At 39.3% G+C, this 12,625-nt stretch overlaps 1 protein-coding gene across 3 annotated transcripts in view; it reads left to right on the top strand.

Moving 5' to 3' along the window:
- The first annotated feature begins 11,650 nt into the window (after positions 1 to 11,650).
- The window catches only part of LOC114574112 (Fc receptor-like protein 5), a 30,399-nt gene continuing 29,424 nt past the window's right edge, over positions 11,651 to 12,625 (top strand). For all 3 annotated transcript variants that reach the window (XM_028563515.1, XM_028563517.1, XM_028563516.1), the window contains exon 1: positions 11,651 to 11,975. The gene's annotated coding sequence lies outside the window, so the exon portion shown is untranslated. The remainder of the gene's footprint in view (positions 11,976 to 12,625) is intronic.

Below are 12,625 nucleotides of genomic sequence, written 5' to 3'. Positions count from 1 at the left end.
GGACATAGAGTGGAGAAGACCTTGCCAGATTGCTGCCTTCATCCGATTTACCCCCCCTGTAATCATTTAGCAATATTGGCAGTCAGTTTCCCCACACCCTTCCCTCCTAACTTACACTGTGCACTCAACTTTCTTAGTGCCGTACCCATTCGCTTGTGGGCATGATTGATACACTCCAATTTCTCAATGTCATGCCCAGGGTTCAGTACAACCACCTCCCTCAATCCTGCACTATCCCCATCTGAAAGCATCTCAGTGTACTGCACCTGGTGGCGATGTACAGACCTGGCCCACATCCTCTTTGCTGATTCCTGCTCCATTGCCTTACTCGATCCTGCAAAGATTTTCTGCATATTCACTGTGTGTCTCTTTCCAGTTGTCAAACTCCTGCTCTGTTATCTTGTTCTGTTGCTTAGCATTTTCATTCAGGGCACAAGCAGACAACATGAGGATAGGACATCATAGTCTATCACCAGTCCCGTAAGGATGTCAATGCACACACCGATCCCATAATGAGAGGTGAGAATCAAAAGACACACTTATATTAATGACAGCATCTGCATCCTCCCTCAGCAACTCTGCCACATCTGGGTCAACATCTGCATAAGCCTGTCTGATCGTTTCCCTGGTCTTGTGCAGTGACTCCAAGCCTCACTCATAGTGTATTACTAACTGTTCACCCATATTATAAAACACAAAGATGGAGGCTAAAATCTATGATGCCGAGAGAGAGAGAGAGAGAGAGAGAGAGAGAGAGAGAGAGAGAGAGAGAGAGAGAGAGAGAGACAAGAGGTGGGATGTTTTCAATTACTGCTAAACATACAGAAACAAGCTGTAACATTTTGGACACATCTAAATGTAAGTCAACAAGGCAGCTAACTAACCAGGCTCCCATCAGCACTGGTTCAAAACAACACAACAGAACAAAACTAATTATGAATCATTCAAAAGACCAATATTTAGAACATTGGAGAAAGCAAACTAAACTAACTAAATTGTTATTTGACAGAGTATCTGCTCACGGTCAGAGATAGCCTACGAAGAAGAGATGGATCTTCACTAAATACAGGCTCAGTGGGCGCCCGGTTAGCTCAGTTAGTAGATGTTGCAGGTGGCCATATAAAGAGGTTTACTCCTCGACGCAGCAGGCCCGGTTTGGACTCCACCCTGCGGCCCTTTGCTGCATGTCATACCCATACCTCTTCAGCTGTCCTGTCAAATAAAGGCCTAAAAATGCCCCAAAAATAATCTTTAAAAATAAAAAATAAAAAAAATAAATAAATACAGGCTAAGTGACCACCAACTGGGTAAGACAGAGGTGCACTTCCTCCTCCACTGAAAAAAAAACTTCACTAAGAGATTTACACCTTGGAAAAATAGCCCAAAAATAAAACTTCCCAATGTTAACACCAGACAAGAAGCTGGTAGTTCTCATAGGAGAGGGGACAGCAGCTCTACTGACAGCTAAACATGGATCTGCCTGCCACAGCCTGAGAGACTCACAACCACTTAGGATCCCAAAATTACAGATTTGTTTAGTATTGCGTAGTAATTATATTATACAGAAACTGAAACATGTTGTGTAATGTAATTACACGACACGGATATTACACAGACATTACCCCTATCTTCCAAAATGCTGCATTAAATGCTAAACTTGGGAAAAGAAAAGAAAAAAACGTTCACAGTGAACAAAAACACTCTGACAAAAAATGGTTCGACAAAAAATGGTTTGACAGTGAATGGAAACATTTAAGACAGCTATCAAACCAGACCATGAGACTAAAGAAATTCTACTATAGCAATCAAACACTTCAGGAGATTGAAGACGCAGTAGACCAGGGTCAGTTCTGGGACATGTTGAACAGTTTAGAAACCACAAAGCCACAACAATTGGCAATACAAGATGGAGACCTCTGGGAAAAATACTTCAGTGACCTTTATAAAAGTATCCCACCTGAAGACATGAACATAAACCAAATTGATATTAAATCAAAATTAGACAATCTTGAATCAGCCATCAAAACTAACCAAATATTAGATTATCAAATTACACAAAAAGAGTTAACAGACAAACTGAAATCTCTTAAATCAAGAAAAGCTTGTGGCACAGATTGCATTGTTGTTAAACTGCCGTTGTTAAACTGTTAAATATGGTGCTGACATCTGGCTGTGTTCCTGATGTCTGGAAAGAGGGCCTGATCACCCCAATCCACAAAAATGGAAATAAATCAGACACTAATAACTACAGAGGGATCAGTGTCAACAGCAACCGTGGGAAAATATTCTGTAGTATCCTAAATTCAAGGATACTAACCTTTATTCAAGAAAAAAACATGCTTAGTAAATGCCAAATTGGCATTCTTCCAAGTTACAGAACCAACTTTCATACTTTAATTAACAAACATATCCACCTATCAGCACTGGTTCAAAATAACACAACAGAACAAAACAGATTATGAATTATTCAAAAGATCACTATTTAGAACATTGGAGAAAGCAAACAAATTAGTCTAAATTGTTACCTAACTCTTAACAGAGAATATAAATTGGCTGAGTATCGTAATAAGCAGAGACGGATCCTGACTAAATACAGGCTCAGTGACCACTGGTTGGCCGTAGAGACAGGAAGACTCAGGCAGACATGGCTGTCCAGAGAGGAACGTATATGTGCTCACAGGGGAGATAGAAACAGAGATACACCTCCTCCTCTACTGTGAACAATTCTCTTCACTAAGAGATTTACACTTAATACACAAAATACCCCAAAAAATAGCTAATTTCCCAATGTTAACTTCTTAAAAGAAGCTGAGACAGAGAGAAAGACAGACAGACAGAGAGAGAAAGAGAGAGAGACAGAAAGAGAGAGAGAGAAAGAGAAAGAGAGAGAGAGCGCATGTTTCCATGCCTGTTACTCTCCTTTGGTGTCTCTGATACATAGGGCTGTGCAATTAATTGAATTTCGATTTTGGCTCCCAGCGATCACCAAAATAGTACACTTGTGAAAAAACGATAATTTTGCCATGTTCTGTTTTGCAAGAACACTCTTGTTTTGTCTTGTGTTCTGAATGACACGCGCATGCGCACATCCTCCCCTCCGCCCCTCCCATAGCCATAAACTCTCTCAGCTTATACAGTCAGGTAGGCAAGTCATGTGCATATCATCTGTTGGAATTTAAAAACTCAGTGTGAGTAAAGATGGCAGAAGGAGGGCAGTCACTGCAGCGTTTGGTGAGAAAAAAAGGCAAGACCAACTCCATTGTCCGGGAACAGTTAACGTTAGCTAACTATGCCTTTGCTTCCCCGCTGTAGTAGACATTGTATTCCCCCGACAAGTTGTATTCACTTACTGTTTAAAACTTTTCCAGCTTAGTGGGGGTGCATACCGCTCAAAACCAACATTAAAAAATGTTCCCTAACCATTTTGTTTTGTTGTTAAACTGTATGTAAAATAAGCGGCGATGTTAAATTACCTGTTTGTATCGTTATTCTAAGGTACCATCTATGTGCTGGATTTTTCCTTAGGTTAGCTAGGAAATAAGCCCACTGACGGTGACATTATTGTTCATATTTTGGCACATGTTTAGTGATGACAGTAGTAGTGGTCATAGTGAGTGAAAATGTTATGTGAGATGCACATTGTGTTATGTATCTGGAATTGTTCATTAGCTGTGTAACGTTATGTGTGATATCTGTAAAGCTGAACTCACAGTAGTAAAATTAATTTTATTCCGATCCAAAGACTCTTTCTGTGACACCAAGGACACTAACATTATATGCTGGACACTATCACTTGTATCCAAAGGTTAGTGAGTAATGTATCTGAAGTCTCTTTTATATAGACCTTAGTGGTCCCCTAATACTGTATCTGAAGTCTCTTTTATATAGACCTTAGTGGTCCCCTAATACTGTATCTGAAGTCTCTTTTATATAGACCTTAGTGGTCCCCTAATACTGTATCTGAAGTCTCTTTTATATAGACCTTAGTGGTCCCCCAATACTGTATCTGAAGTCTCTTTTATATAGACCTTAGTGGTCCCCTAATACTGTATCTGAAGTCTCTTTTATATAGACCTTAGTGGTCCCCCAATACTGTATCTGAAGTCTCTTTTATATAGACCTTAGTGGACCTTAGTGGCCTTGACCAACTGCCACTTTGAAAGCCATGATGTCGCTCTTTCTCAAGGACAGGCCAAATTCTCTGGGTGGGCAAAGCAGAGAAAGGGGAGGTAACCTTGCTCCTTATGACCTCATAAGGAGAAGATTCCTGATCGGTCCATCTGAGCTTTCATTTTCTCAAAGGCAGAGCAGGATACCCAGGGCTCGGTTTATACCTATCGCCATTTCTAGCCGCTGGGGGACCATAGGCAGGCTGGGGGAACACATATTAATTTTAAAAAATCTCATAAAGTGAAGTTTTCATGCCATGGGACCTTTAAATAATCATGATTTCAGTATTGACCAAAATAATCATGATTATTATTTTATTCCATAATCGAGCAGCCCTAATGATATGTTTTAAAATGAAGGCCAGGAACATTAAAAGGTAACTTTTTATTTGGCTATTAGTTTCCATATGAGACAGGCTTTTTCTGTAACACGAGCACCATCTATTGGTGCCATTCTGCAGACTTTAGGGTAAATTCCTACACACCATCACCAGTCTGCAGTAGCCTGTTTCATGGTAAGTCGCATATACTGAGCTCCACTGTTATAGCTAGGTAAATGTGTTCATGGTGATAATATCTTAGTATGGATGCTGTATATCCACATGGGAGGTCTCTAAGAGTCTCTGAGAGAGAGAGAGAGAGAGAGAGAGAGAGAGAGAGAGAGGAATCAGCAGCCTGACATGGCCGAGTGACATCATCTCCAGGGCGCACTGCTACCACAGGTAGGTCTGAAAAACAATAATAAACAATTATTAATAATACAAAGTCATGTTATTTCAACAGTTGTCTCCAGGTGTGTCCCTGCAGAAGGTCTCTGTAGAGTCTCACCTGATGGAGACGTTCGCTGATCTGTCACAACTGCAGCGATATCACAGGACTTTATTACCACAAGGTCAACAATATTTGAGACACATGAAGCTGATCAATTTCTAATCAATTGTTCACATCTTAGCATCTCCTTAGATTTGAATAATTGATTTGATCTGATCCCTTCCTCAGTCAGCGTCTCTAAAGCTGCTGACACGCAGAGCCGACGGCCAGACGGCGGCAGAAAAGGCGGACTGTTCAGTCAGCTCCCCGAGGTCCAAAAAGTGCCTCGGAACACAGCAAAGTGACGAGACGTACGTCTCAATAACAGCAGGTGGCGCTAATTTGTATTGTCGCCCAAAAATTAAAACCGGCAGCTGATTGGACGAACCCGTCAACGCGGGTCTGGTTTCTCCAGAAATTCAAAGCCAGACTGTCATGGCGGCTTGTTCAGAATACGATCTCATATCGTACTAAAATAGTGTGTCTGGAAACATTTTAAGCGAGAAATAGGCCATGCAGATGCTGAATCTGTCTTCAGATCAACAAAGGTCAGTTTTAAAGATTTTCGTCAGATTTTGAGAGACTCTAGTCACGCTCTCCACCAATCAGATGGGTCATTTGAGGGCGACTGCCAGCAGTGCCCGCCCCCGCCGATTTTAAATGTCAAATCGGCCAAAATGAAGGCCAACGGCCCCTCAGACGGACGACGGCAGGGAACACACCGAACAGACTCGAGTCACCGACCTCGCCAGACTGTCCAACGGCTGATTATTAGGGGTGGGAATCACCAGAGGCCTCACGATACGATATCATCCCATTACTTATGTCACGATACAATATTATTGCGATTTTAAAGATATTGCAATATTCTACCTTTTTTCCAACTTCAGATTTTTCCCAATTTCAAATGATGTCCCGAAAGGACAATTTTGTCAACATCTGTTGTATCTAAAAATATACATTTCTCTGTTTGTTCATCACACTTCAGTTTTATTGGTGCAAAATGTGATTGTCAAGCAGACAAACTGACCAACACATATATCATAAAAGATCGATACTTGGCGTCTGTGTATCGATATAGTATTGCCATGAAAAATATCGCGATACTATACTGTATCGATTGTTTCCCCCACCCCTACTGATTATCGGTGTCCGGGCCTAAACAGCACAGAACTACAGACTCCAGGTGTCCTGCTGTAGGAAATGTGTTACTGCTTGTGTTTTAACTGTCACTGCACTCATTGGTATACAACTGTTATATATGTGTGTGAGTGCAGCACCACGTGGTTTAAAACATTGTTTTTTTATTGTTTAAATCCAACAACATCAACACAGCACATCACAATGCACGTCAGAAATGTTTTTTTTTTTTTTAACATTTAATTGCTATACTGGATATTTATTGAAGATGTCCGTATTTCAATTCTTCCTAGTCAAAAAGAACATTGTCATACTTCCTAGAATGAATGACGTCACTTTTGCCATTCATGGTTATCCAAAAAGTCTATTTAATATGTATTTGTGTTATTATCAGTTGTTGTAGGAAATGGTAAACAGTAGTGTCACTATGAGTATCTTTTACTTTGTACTGTTCCTTCAATGCTAAGTAAAAGTTAAAACATGGTACATTAAAGCAGTAATAATAATAGTCTTAATTTTAGTGTACTCATTCCTACCTATCAGGTCCTGAAGCTATAATGGCAGACGAACTTATTCTGAAGTATTTCACAGAAGGCCACAGTTATGAAATAATATCAGAGTTACTGGCAACCAAGCACATTTAATCGAGTCTTAGCACTTTACTACACTCTGATTGCAACTGTGTAGGCACTTAACGGATCACTCTGAAACGGAAGAACTCTCTTATCAGAAGAGATGATATCATGTGCCTAATGGGAGAAATTGATCCATCTGGAAAAGATAATCATGCAGTGTGTAGCTAAGCTTCCAATGTGTCTCAGCCAAAAGCCACATGGACGGCACTTCAACATCCAACCAGCACATTGAAAGCTGGTTGTCCTACTTTCGGAAACAAAGTTTTTTTGTCTCATATGGTACATTCTCCATTGATTTATGCTCTACCTACTACATTTGTGTATGTTTTACTGATCTAGGCAATACTAACTCCTGCTTGGTGGGTGCCTTATCTGTTGTATTCATTTAGTGTCAGATTGAGAATATATTTTTTTCCTACATTTTTTTCTAATATCTACAATATTATAGTATGTTAATGTATGTTTTCTTAACTAGGAGTTCCTTTTGGATGGATCTGTTCAGTGACTTGAGGGAGAGGCATATCTTCAATGGCAGCTATCAACAAACACGTTTGGTGCGATACTGCTTCTTGGGTGTCCTGCAGAACGGATTGGATGAATACAAGCAATTGTGGAAAACTATTCATTCTGTTTGCCAATCCCAATGCCCATCTGGTAAATGTAGTGTATAATGTGCCTCACAGGTGAGTGTTGCCTCACCACCTTAAAACAGAAACATCAGGTAACGCTTTATTTGAACTATATTTACATTAAGTATTCATGGATAGATAATACAATAACATTGCACATCAAAAGCCAAAATCTTCAAATGTAGAAAACATTAATAATAATAATAATAATAATAATAATAATAATAAATACATTTAATTTGCACAAATCATGAATGCCTTTTTTAAAGTTTTACCTTGTGCTACTGACCTTAACACTGCACTTCAGATTTTCATATTGTATTATGTCTAAATGAAATTGCCTCTACAACTTTAATTTTCAACCCATGTTTCACATATTGCAATCCATTTTTGTTGACCACCATATAGTCTTCATATACAAACAAATTATCTTTGTTGTCATCATTTCCATCTGACACGCTGCCACATAAACTTCCATTATTCATGCTTCTCTCCAAGATACGCTATCTGGTCTGTAGTCTGTCAGATTGGCTAAGTGGTTCTGGGAAATTATGCATTCATGAAGTATTTGGGAATAAATAATGTTAGTTGATTCACAAAATGATTTTTTTATTTGTAAAACATTTAAAAAAACATACCTCTCTGGAATAGGGTTTAAGGTCAAATTTGTGACTTGAATCTGACCTAACTCCACACCTTTGCCTATTTTTAGGGTAAGACTGAGGACATGAAACAAAACCATAGACTGTACAAATGGTAATATACAGTCTATGAATAAACCCTTTTACATGGCGTTAAATACTGTCTAAACACAAGAGTCCACAGTCTAAATTCTATTCATTTACTTATTTTATTTTCAGTAGAAGCAATGTTTACCATTGAAGTGGCTAAATGTAGATAACATGCAAAGTATACAGCCTCTCTCTCTCCAGCTGATCCAGAATGCTGCAGCACGTGTTCTGACGAGAACTAAGAAAAGAGATCATATTTCTCCTGTATTAGCTTCTCTGCATTGGCTTCCTGTAAAATCCAGGATTGAATTTAAAATCCTCCTCCTGACCTACAAAGCTCTAAATGGTCAAGCACCATCATATCTAGAACAGCTCTTAGTACCTTATTGTCCCATTAGAGCACTGCGCTCCCAGAATGCAGCGCTACTGGTGGTTCCTAGAGTCTCTAAAAGTCGAATGGGAGCCAGAGCCTTCAGCTACCAGGCTCCTGTCCGAACCGGCTGCCATTCTGGGTTCGGGGGGCAGACACCATCACCACTTTTAAGAATAAACTTAAAACTCTCCTTATTGATAAAACTTATATTTAGGGAGTCTCAGCGTTCGCCTAGACTGGCAGGGGAGGGTGTGTATCTCTTCTAGTTGTCAGATTCATCTACCAACCCTTATAGAACTGGCTCAGCTTTGCCTTGCACCAGCTCTTAATTATGCTGCTATAGTTTTAGACTACTACTACAACTACTATTTGTAGTCATAGTTCCATTATCGTTATTGTGACTATTGTCCCAGGTGTGTGTCTAAAAGGAGTTTTTCCTCGCCAGTGTCGCACTAAATGCTTGCTCTTGCAGAAATTACTGGAATTGTTGGGTCTTAGTAAATTATAGTGTGGTCTAGATCTACTTCGTCTAGATCTGCGTGTCTTGAGATAACTGTTGTTATGATTTAATACTATGAATAAAATTGAACTGAATTGAACTTAGTACGTAGTAGTAAATGTACAGTGTAGGTTTCAGTTTGTCTCTGAATACATGCTGCAGCTCTTCAAACCCCCAAGTAAAGTTCCTGTGTTTTGCTTCTCAACAACGCAACAAAAGAACCGCGGCAGCACGGGGAGAGAGTCAGTTTGAAAAAAATCAGAAAAACTCCCAACACCAGAGAGAGGACGGAGAAGCGTGTCTACAAAACAATCGAGTATCGAGGGACGCAGCTCACAAATGTGATGACGACAGGATGTAGTAACTGGAGGGTAAAACCAAAACTAACCGGATCAAAGACGTGAGAATAAAAAGAGCCTTTGTCTGTGACCGGACTGTCATGTCACCATGTATCTTAGAAGTTGTCACTATGGGAATAACCAGTGTGTGGGCCATCTTGGTTCACACTGAGGTCATGGCCTCTGTGTTTTTAAGCATTAGCTCAGAGGGCTAACTTTTTGACTTTCGATTCCTTCCCTTGAGACTGTTTGCATCCGTACACTAGCTGCAGCCCCTGATTCCTGCTGTCCCAGTTAGGATCTTGTTCTTCAACTATTTAAAATTTAAGACGGAAACAGAAAAAACACATATATACAAAATGAAACAAAAATGAAACAAAAAAACATCCGGTCTTTCCCTCTCTTTCTGTGTCTCATCTTACAGTTCATCACTATGGTCCCTCCCTTCCTCTCTCCGCTTGTCTGAGCCAGACAAAGTTTTTTAACTGCACAGTTGGTCAACCAAGGTAAAACACTATGATCCCTTCTTTATATTTTAAAGTAACTGACTCAGTTAAAAACAGCCTTTATCAATCACAGACACAATAGTGTTTAAGAAAATACCTTTAAAAGTTTTTGGCCCTTTTTCCCCTACAAAAACATTCCATTCCATGTAAAACATGTTAGTGTTAGTTACATATTATTCAAACTTTCATAAATCCAGTCTCATTATCAAAAGACTAAATTATACTGTAAATAAATTTACATTTTCTCTTAAGAAGATGACATCATTCTATAAGACAGGTCAGAAATAAAGTCTACATGAATCTATTCACAATAAAAGTTGATATTTACCCGATGGTGCTTCAGACAGATGGAACAACAGGAGCATGAATGGAGCCATGAGAACTGAGAGAGTGTCCATCTCCAGTCATATTTCTCTCCTTCCCTGTTCTCGTCCTCACTTGATCTGTTTCTACACGATGATCCACTGTAGTTGTTGCATACCGTAGGGTCTAAAAACATTATGTCTGTGTGATTGGCTGGAACTTTACTCTGCATTACGATCTGTTACAGGAAATCACGTGCGTCAGGGCTGGGCAGTCTATCTGGCTGCACTAAGTGAAACCACAGCCCTCTTTGGGACTTGTTAGACCAGGGGAAACTTTAAAAGGCTAAAATAAATCCCCAATGTACACATCTCAATGCACATTTTAAACATCCTAACTGGTTGATGTTGGAAAATCATTAATATAAGGATGCTGCTTGATTGTGAACACACATAGTATCAAAGTACTTCATTATTTTTCACTAATAAGAGGCAAAAGACTGACAAACTTTATTCCTTTATTTTATTTCAGGGTATACGTGCCTGAATTATTTTAACCCCTGGTTAGGGTTAGGGTTCAAATAATTTATGTTTATTTAATTATAATTAGTTAATTTAATTATTTATGGTAATTTCCTGTGTGGCACATTTACTTTTTAAGCAGTTTTAAACCTCAAGGGCAAGTAATTCAGATAGTATTTTTACTATCTTTAGATTTTTTTTTCCATGTTTAATGTTTTAATGTTTTTTGTACTTTTTAATGTAAAGAGATTGGGATAGATTTAAAAAATAAATAAATAAAAAATCTATCCCAGAAAAAACGAAACAATAACCCTTATTGGAAAATAATTTGGGACACTAAACTGCACATATATCTTATTTCGGTGTTGTTGTTTTTTCACTTAAGGTGATGTGTAAGATATATACATTTCCACCTGGGGTATAATAATAGTTTACTCTGACTTTGGTTTTACTGACATGCTTGCAGGATACATCTTTTATTTTCAAAAAACTTCGTAGCCCTCCTTACAACTATACAGATTTTCCCTGCTTTTTGTTTGGTCGATGAGTTAATGACTGTTGGCCTGCTTTAACATGCGTTGTCCCTAGTTTAGTTTCCTGCTTCAGGGCATCTCACTGGCTGTGAGACAAGTTACACTAAACAAAAAAAGATGGAAGTTGCATAAGTAATCTCTCTGGGATGTCTCACAAGAAAACAAATTGGGATTTTATTTCAGGGGCTTTAACTCAAAGCTGTTCTGCAGTTATCAATCGACAATCCCAGTTATTACACTGCTAAAGAACGTTGCGCCACCGTAAGAGGAAGGGCTAGAAAAGTAATATTCAGTTGGTGGTCATATACAATTTCACCGCTAGATGGAATACATTCTTACATAATATTGCTTTAATGAGACTTTCCAGTGTAATGCTCCTCTGGGGAACAGAGTGAAAGCTGCCTCCTGCTGGCTGTCTGAATGCATTACATCATGCTTTCTTTCTTCTCAAAGCCTCAGCACATGATTGGCTCAATGTGCAAACATCATCAAATATTCTTCATTGATTAACACTGGACCTTTTATATTAAATGTATGTGTAATTGAGTGTAACACCCAGCGGTGTAAAGTTACCATCTACTTTAACCCTGCTGTTATCATCAAATGTACTACCATCTGTTCACAAGGATAAGGGAGGTGAATTAGCTCATCCCCCACCCACCCAGCATGCTAGGTGACACAAATCAAACACACCTGCTGCCATGTTACTTCACCAACAGGTGCATGCTGGTTGTGGCTAACATGCTAAATGCTAACATGCAGATGGATGATCCTTCAGGTTCAGACAGGTGAGTTCAACAACACACTCTCTGGTGTGTGTGTGTGTGTGTGTGTGTGTGTGTGTGTGTGTGTGTGTGTGTGTGTGTGTGTGTGTGTGTGTGTGTGTGTGTGTGTGTGTGTGTGTGTGTGTGTGTGTAATGTTGCACGCGGTGTAGGCTATGCCTGTTGTCGGTCATTTTAGTTGAACTGTCTGAGTTTGGTCTCTGTTCTGTTTTCTGCTGCAGAGTGTTTCTGAAATGAATTAACTGTTGGTTTGGACAATCTGTGGTGTGATGTCATAGGTGTGTTGACATGTTAATGCACCTTATTTTGTTTGCCAAACACAGCAAAGTTACTGTCATATACAGTTGAATTAAAAAAATACATAAATGGAAAAACCGAGCCAACAGAGTGAACTGTGAGCTGAACTGAGCATGTGTAGAGAAAGAGAAGGAGCTGTGCTGCCACCTGCTGGCTGGCTGACTCAACTGATATGATGCTTTCTCATTAGCACTCACACAAAAGGACATTTTGTGTGACAGTGTTGCTGAAGCTTTTCATTAGTTAAGTAATTTCAACAGTTCTGATGCTAAACAAAGTTGAAGTTGGATGGTTACCTCCTCACTGAAGGCATCAAAACTATGAATGAACACATATGGAATGATGTACTTAACAAAAA

This window comes from Perca flavescens, chromosome 19, assembly GCF_004354835.1.
Source record: "Perca flavescens isolate YP-PL-M2 chromosome 19, PFLA_1.0, whole genome shotgun sequence".
Classification (NCBI taxonomy): Eukaryota; Metazoa; Chordata; class Actinopteri; order Perciformes; family Percidae; genus Perca; species Perca flavescens.
This window is presented reverse-complemented; position numbering and strand designations above follow the sequence as displayed.